Here is an 8,440-nt window from a genome sequence, read left to right as displayed (position 1 = left end):
ATGTTTTTATCATGTCACTATGTCACCTACAGCAAATTTACTTGTTGTATATATGTGTATACAGTTGTAAATATCAATAAATAAATTATTAAAAAAAAAAAAAAAAAGAATGTAGAAATTTGAAATAGTTTGGCAATGTTTAGCAGATCCTTAAGATTGCAGTAGCTGGGAACATGAACAGTTTGTGACTGAAACAAGGACAGACCCAGTAGTCACTGTAACGGGTCTATCATTAGATAACATATCAAGTAATTTATGTCTTGGACAAGAGGACGTGAAGGCCAGAGGCAACTCTAGTTTCCTTTTCCTGACATAAGGCTGAGGCCATGTTTGGTACGGGGCAAGTCACATTGGAATAATAACACATTCAATACATGGTGGGATTAAGAAACTTAAGGGGAAAAAAGTCTGCCTATTACATAGTTCAGATTGTCTTCTTCATCATTTCTGTTGGTTACATTCCTAATTACAAAAACTTAAAGAGTAATTTTATCAGATATATTTTATTTTTATACAAACAATGGAAATAAAAGAGCCATTTTTGACAAAATGTAGCTCTGTAATAATCTTTATGGTGAAATGAAGGGGGAATGAATAAAATTAGGAAAATAATATGTACATGAATATAGTAAAACTTTTATCATGACGACTAGCTACAAGAAAAGTTCATAAATATATATATACAATAATAATAATAATAGATATAAGTAGATGGTCAGGGTTGCGGCCAAAAAAAGAACAAGTAGTTTAAAACTATTTTAATGTCCAACGTTTCGCCCCACTTTGCAGGGCTAAAAAGATACAAAAAAAAAAAGAAAAGAAAACTGAGAATATTACGATAATAAGGTAATTTAAGCTAGGATATATATTATGTAATAATAAAGTGATAAGAAATTACATATAAATAAAAGGAAGGAAGACATAAAATAGTATCAGTATAAAATAAACTTAATACTTGGCTGGTACTAAATACCTACACAGACACAACAATGTGTATACTATAAATCTATTTATTTTAGCAAATATCATAAAAACTACTACTCCTACACAGATAAACTTCATAAACTACTTTATAGTCCATTAAACCAGATTAAATTTGAGCGCTAATGGACATCTGTGAGTTTCATACGGATGTCCATTACCACTCAAATAAAAGTTAGTTATATGTGCAATAAACTAGTTTATAACGTTTATTTCGTAGGAGTAGTTGTTTTTATGGCACTTGTTAAAATAAATTGATTACTACTTGCTACTTGTTCAGACGAAATTTCATATTCATGTACAAATAACACAAAAACTATTACCCCTACAAAAATAAACGTTATAAACTGCTGTAAGGTATGTTAACTCCCTTTAATTTGATTACTGGCTGACATATGCACGTCCAATGGTTCCTGATACATTATAAATCAAAAATTTTGTTTGAACAACTAGAAATCATCATCTTGTTAATTTGTTTTGAAAGATATCATGGAAGCTACTACTTCTATAAAGATAAACGAAAGAAATGTTGCTTTTTAAAAAGCTATATCTCGAGAACTATTATAGGTCAATAGCTCTATTAGGGCACACATTTCAGCAAACTTACTCAATTTTTAATTATACTCTCTTAGATGTTCTATTGTCGTTGATAGTTTTAAAGATATATAAAGCTCCGAATGAAAAATTAAATTTTTTTTACTTTTCAAACAGTCGCCATTTTTTATTCCCATTACCTATACTTGGCAGACTCATCAATTCTGACTAGTAATTATACATAGTTTTCATTAAAGTAATAAAAAATTGGGATGTAATAACTGCTTTTTCTCCTATTGGGCTCTTATACTATTAGTATAGGAACCAAATGTATATCCGGTAGTTTAACGGTTCTCAGAAATGGTTGGTAACAGAAAAAAATTATAAATAATTGGCAAGGTCACAACTGCAATTTTTAAAAAGTATGATGAGTATCAAAAGAAAAGACCGCACTATCTACAGAAAAGTACAATCATTTTTTTAAATAAAAATAATAAGCCAAATAAAGTACATCAACTAAAAAGGAGGTGGGCTGGTCATGTTACCAGAACTGATACGTGAAGATGGTCCAAAGTTGCTACAGAATGGATACGAAGGGAATACAAGAGATGGTGGTATAAAATAATGCAAAGAGAAGTTGTTGGGCTACTGATTTTTCTGCATTTTATTTCATGAAATGTTGCATTTTAAAAAGCTATATCTCGGGAACTATTGAACCTAAATAGCTCTATTAGTGTTAATATTATAGCAAATTTACTCTACTTTAAATGATGTTCTCTAGGGTTTTCTAGTGTGGTTGGTAGTTTTAAAGATTTAGACCTCCGAATGAATTTTTTTTTTAACGTTTTTAAACAACTACTATTTTGTTCCCTCCTAACTATACTTGTCAGACTCATCAATTTTTACTAGTATTTATACATATTTTTCATTAAAGTAATCAAAAATTTACTCGTAAAAAAATTTAATTATCAAAAATTTGTACTAAGAGTTGAGACGATCTTCATGGGAAGGGGGAATATTTTAAACACAAGTGAACTGAAAGTCGACTGAAGGAGCTTGGAGCCGCCTTGCCCTGCCAACACCGTTAACCTTTACAAAGTCCAAAATCTTGACCTGCTTTTCTTAGATCATGTTATAGGAGGGGACTTGCTTTGGCTTCGACTGCACTCGACAACAGTTAAGGTAATTTACGACACGACATATAGTGAAATGTTTTTTACACAGGTATTACTAGGGAATGGTGATGCGTCTACTTAGTGGAAGCGTCCGTTTATAAGAAAAAAACTGGTACGGTGAGCGCATCACAGAACTTTCCCTTACCACCCTACACACTTCTCCCTCCCCCCTCCAAACCCCCCAAAGTTCTGTGTAAATCGGTAAGCTCGTGTTAAAGTTATTACTACTTTTGTTATTTTCAAAAAAAAAAAAAATCTAAAAATCTTTTGCGACAATAAAAGTATAATTAACAACCCTAACAAACCTGATCTCACTACACATTTAAGACAAACAGGATATAAATTAAAATTTGATACACCAAAAATTATATATTAGAAAAAAAAATTTCAAACGTAACTTAAAAAATAAATTAATTACTATAGGGAAAAATTTAAGAAGCGGGCTATCAACAAAAAATCGGGTGTTCGAAATTTAAATTCATATTACCCTAACGTAATAAATACATGTGGATGCCCCTTGGTTTGTAAGAAATAAAGAACTGCATTGGGAATCAATAGAAGACTATATAAAAAAACGGTTCATAAAATTCCACTCCCAGTTACCGACAGTTAAAGGAGCTGTGACCTACAACTTGGGAAACCCAACCTCAACCCGAAGACTGAAGCTCAGACTGCTGCAGGACATCCTGTTATAAATTCTATATTTATCTATTCTACTATTGAAATTACTTCTATTGTATTTATTTTTTCTCTTCTTCCTTATCACAAATTAACTTGGTATTTTTTTACCCATTAGAAGGAAATTATTTATTTTATTCAATCTGTAAATGTCATTGACTTTTCTTTAGCTTATGAATTATTAGTTTCATTTATCTATTTTATTTTGATTTATTTAATTTATAATGTTGTATCTAGTTAAGGGTGCCTTTGGCATTCTCATATGTCCTATGGCCATCCCCATATAATCAATTGTTAAAAAAAATGTATATATATAATGTAACTGTTATATCAACCATGTAAACCATACATCAATCCGATTTGGTATTGAATGAAAAATAATAAATACATAAGATATAATAATTGATCCTCAAGACCCAGGAATATATAAAATATGATAACAATGGTCTGTTTTTCTGGAAACTTGCCATTAGTGTTACTCAATCCAGTATGATACAAAATACACATTGTTCTGTTTTTGTAGGTTGTAACCTACCCTATTATTATTTTTAATGTTTCAATAACATCAACCCTGTTTACGTCTGGTCATTTAAGAGATAGACCATCTCCTCCTTGTCAGTTGAGGTCAGGACATAAATTCGGTTAAATTTAATTTACCTAATGGTGCCAAGTTATAACCGATAACAATGGACTATATTTTCGCATTATGGAGGAGTGAATACATACACCCACCTGCCAATTTGGAGTGGTGCTTGAGAACTAGCACCATTTTCCTCATATTAGAATTTCGCTGAAGTCTCCTGATACTTCACAAAAAGGTAACCCATGTACTTAAAGACTTATGAAGACCAAGTTCTAATTTCAATAATTACAGTTACTTATTGCACAATCTAAGCAATTTGAGGTAATGCTTCATTTATGTTTTGTTGATGAAAAAAAATCAGAACTTATGTTTCCATAAATTTGGCTCTAGTTTTTCCAATATAACAAGGATACTATATATATGACACAAAAACATGGGAGGTTACACGAGGCAAATGAGAGAGGACCTTAAGAAAAATCTATGGCCCCAAGAAAACACAAGAAGGTTACAAGCTAAGATCTAACGAAGATATCTACAGAAAAATCAAAGTTCTGGAAACCAAGATGAGAATCAGAAGGCTGAAGTTCTATGGGCAAATGAAGAGGATGAAGGAGGAAAGATTGAATAAGATCTTTAAAAAAATGTTTAGCAACAAAAACATGGGAGGATACACGAGGCAAATGAGAAAGGAACTAAAGTGACTTAAAATTTCAGATACCGACTGTCTAGGTAGAGATACGTATAGGAAAACATTGAAAAATTTCACCAATATTGGAAGAGGAAAAAAAAAGAGGTACGAAGTGGTCCGAAGAAAGAAAAGAAAGGCAGTCGAGGATCATGAAACTGCGATGGGAAGAAAGGAAATCAAGACTCCCAAAGAAGCCTAACCATTGATATTCACCTGGTCCTTAGTGGCCGATACGTGATAAAAAATTAAAATTAATTAATATGGAATCCATATAATAGATATATTATTACATATATATGTAGTAATAATAATCCAAAACGTTATTTGACTTCTTTATAGGATGCATCTTCTGTTCTGTTTTTTTGTAATGGCAAAGGAAACTGGAGGTGAAAGTCACAAAGTATTTCGTTCGGAACGGATCAGTCAATATGTATTTTGTGGAAGCCACAGAAAATGAATCTTGACATTCCCACTGCGGGGTTGTCAATGGAAGACAAGGAAAATAAATAAATAAAAAGATATTGATCCTAAAATACTTTTCTCTCTGCTCAAGAATACAAAACTTATACACTATACATTTGAAGTTTTACCGTCAATCTCAACCTTGAAAGGTAACATTGCTAAATGTAAAACGTAACTAAATGTAAAATGTAAGAACTCTGAATTAACTGAAGAGCACTTCAAAGTTTTGAAATCTAATCATCTTTTATGAAACATTCAACTGTTACTGTAACATAACGCCAAATTCTAGCCTTTTAAGAATTCCACCGATTAATAAGAACAAGCACTGGGTTTTAAAACTGTAAATTGCTCTCTTGAAAAGAAGAGGGTATCAAGTCAAGTAACTATTCCAACAGACATATTTCTATATAACGGTTCAAACAATCTCATGAAAGCAATGCAAGTTTCTCACTTTCTAATCCGATATAGAAACGTCACGGATATTATAGGTCAGGAATATTAAATCCTACGTGAGCTAGTTATACAGCATGTCAATGCTATCTGTGAAAATAGGTTACCATAACTAATAGTTGTAATTGAAATTTGCGAAACAATAACACATATCGAATTTTTTTTTATTAATGCATTCATATATATACAATGTCGTTCTGGCTCTGCTGCCGTGGAAAAAGATGCAACGCATGTCTTAATGCTCAAGGTAAAATTACCTAGAACAACATTTAGTAAGACTGTTAATGTTCACAAATTAATGAAGTCGGTGGATTCCATATTAATTTATTTAAATTTTTTTCACGTATCGGCCTCTAAGGACCAGGTGAATATCAATGGTTAGACTTCTTTGGGAGTCTTGATTTTCTTTCTTCCCATCGCAGTTTCATGATCCTCGACTGCCTTTCTTTTCTTTCTTCGGAGCACTTCGAACCCATTCTTTTTCCTCTTCCAATATTGGTGAGATTTTTCAATGTTTTCCTATACGTACCTCTATCTAGACAGTCGGTATCTGAAATTTTAAGTCTCTTTAGTTCCTCTCATTTTCCTCGTGTAACCTCCATGTTTTTGTAGCTAAATTTTTTTTTAAAGATCTTCTTATTCAATCTTTCCTCCTTCATCCTCATCATATGCCCATAGAAAATCAGTTTTCTGGTTCTCATCTTGGTTTCCAGAACTTTGATTTTTCTGTAGATATCTTCGTTAGATCTTAGCTTGTAACCTTCTTGTGTTTTCCTGGGCCCATTGCATTTTCTTAAGATCCTGCTCTTTATTTTTAGCAGGTTTTCCAAGTTGGGTAAGCATGTGGTCTCCACCCCGAGTACTCTACAGCCCTTAACACAACCCTGTAATATTTTGACTTTGCACTGGAGGAGAGGTTCTTCTTATTGTAAATTTTAGTTGTTTATAAGCTTAAATTTTCTAATTTGGTGGTTTTCTCTCGGATTAATTTATTTATTATATACAAAATAATTTATAACAATGAAAACCTTTCATAGGCAATTTTATTTTGTTGTGAGATCTATAATTCATGTTTTCATTTAGGACTTTTAATCATGAACACCGTGAAACGGGCACATGGTAAATTACCCAATAAATACATTGTTACGTCAACATTGAAGGTTGAAGTTACTTCATATCTCAAGTTTACTGACTGTTCTGCCCTTTCTGGTCCTTAGAGCTACATATAAACACATAAAAGAAGACTAGGAAGGAGATATTAAACTGGTGGGGGAAGACTTGGACCAAACAAATTTTGTCTATGTAAGAAGTGGGGACAGAAAGAATTCATCTAATTGGATATCTTAATCTTAGTAGGAGGAGATTTTAAGGAAGTCCAAAAGGAGGGACGGGATGTTTATGACTTTGTGAGAACTGATTAAACATACGTTATAAAATGGAAGAAGATAGTTGACCGTATGAAGTAGATTGTAGGAAGATAGTTGACCGTATGAAGTAGATTGTAGGAAGATAGTTGACCGTATGAAGTAGATTGTAGGAAGATAGCCCGGGTGGCAGTCAATAAAGATATCAAAACAGTAAAAGAAAACTATTTATTGTAAACGAACGTTTCGCCGCACTTTGCAAGGTTGTCAGATGGAAAGATGACAACTGATTGTCATTTTTGTTTCAATCTGACAACCAATTCAGTCTTTGTTCAATCAGACGAAAGTGGGGCGAAACGTTGGTTAACAATAAATAGTTTTCTTTTACTGTTTTGGTACCTTTATTGACCGCCACCTGGACTATTTCCCTAAAATAAAATAATTAGACATATTCAGGCACCTGATGGACTGACAACTTGACCACTCCTTGCCTTCAGTAATGATGAAGTAGAAAGACATGACTTGGTCAAGGAGACAGAGAAAAGGTCATTTTTTCTGGTCCCGAAGCGGCAAGTTAGGTCATATGCTTTTAGAAACAACTATATAGTTTATAAAAATAGCTGTTTAAGACTATTTATAATAATAGCTGTTGAATAATATTAATAACAATAGCGCATATTAACTTCTCAATAAATAAAGTCTCAATCTGCGGAATTACTTCTACAAGAATTCTAAAACCTCTATTTACTTTTATTACCTATCCAGCAAGAATTTAAGATTTGTCGTTTCCATTCTATGGAATCCATGCTATACGATAAATATAGAATATGAAAGATAGTCAGCACTAAGCCATTAGGTTAAAGTCCTAAGAGACTACGGTACAAATAAATAAATACAACATGGAAGAAAATAAATTAAATAAAATAATCAGAAGAGTTCACATGAAACCTACACGATCAGCACCAAGTTTTGAATTTCATTTTTAAAAAAATAAAAGTAATTAAGTAAATAAAACCTTTTGATAACTTTTAATCAGAATGGAAAAGGAAGAAATTCGATATCAAAGCTATCATAATCTGTGTAAATTGGATCAGGTGACTCAGAAAGGCAATGGAACTAAATACAGAAAGATTGTATTACAGAGTTTTTTTCCTTTTTCGTTAACCACTGTATTCCTACGACCTTCGAGAATGACAAATTAAAAAATAAAATGGTAAGAATAACAAAAATCCTTCTCTTCCTTAGCCTTTGTATTCATTATCAATTGTATTGTATACGTAAATATTATTACAGTGGTTTCCAGAAGGTGGTCCGTGGAAGGATTCGGTACAACATATTTTTTATGTTTGAATAGGTGGTGGGCCGTCCGTAGCTCGGGTGGTTGAGGTGCAGGTCTTCAGGAACTTCAGTTCGAATCCGGTCTAGGGCATTGAGTTTTTCCATTGAGTAGCAATCCAAAAAAAAATAAATAAATAAAAAACTTGACCCCCACCATGGTTAGAATAGGTTGGTCACCTGTAGATAA

General features: G+C 32.4%; 1 protein-coding gene across 1 annotated transcript in view; it reads right to left on the bottom strand.

Annotated features, from left to right (window-relative positions):
* PRL-1 (PRL-1 phosphatase) overlaps nucleotides 1–8,440 on the bottom strand; it is a 133,767-nt gene that overhangs the window by 102,064 nt on the left and 23,263 nt on the right. The window lies entirely within an intron of this gene.

Source organism: Halyomorpha halys, unplaced genomic scaffold (assembly GCF_000696795.3).
Source record: "Halyomorpha halys isolate HHAL.00 unplaced genomic scaffold, Hhal_1.1 Scaffold349.1, whole genome shotgun sequence".
In the NCBI taxonomy this organism is placed as follows: domain Eukaryota; kingdom Metazoa; phylum Arthropoda; class Insecta; order Hemiptera; family Pentatomidae; genus Halyomorpha; species Halyomorpha halys.
Note: the sequence above shows the minus strand (reverse complement) of the source record. Positions and strands in the feature narration are given on the sequence as shown.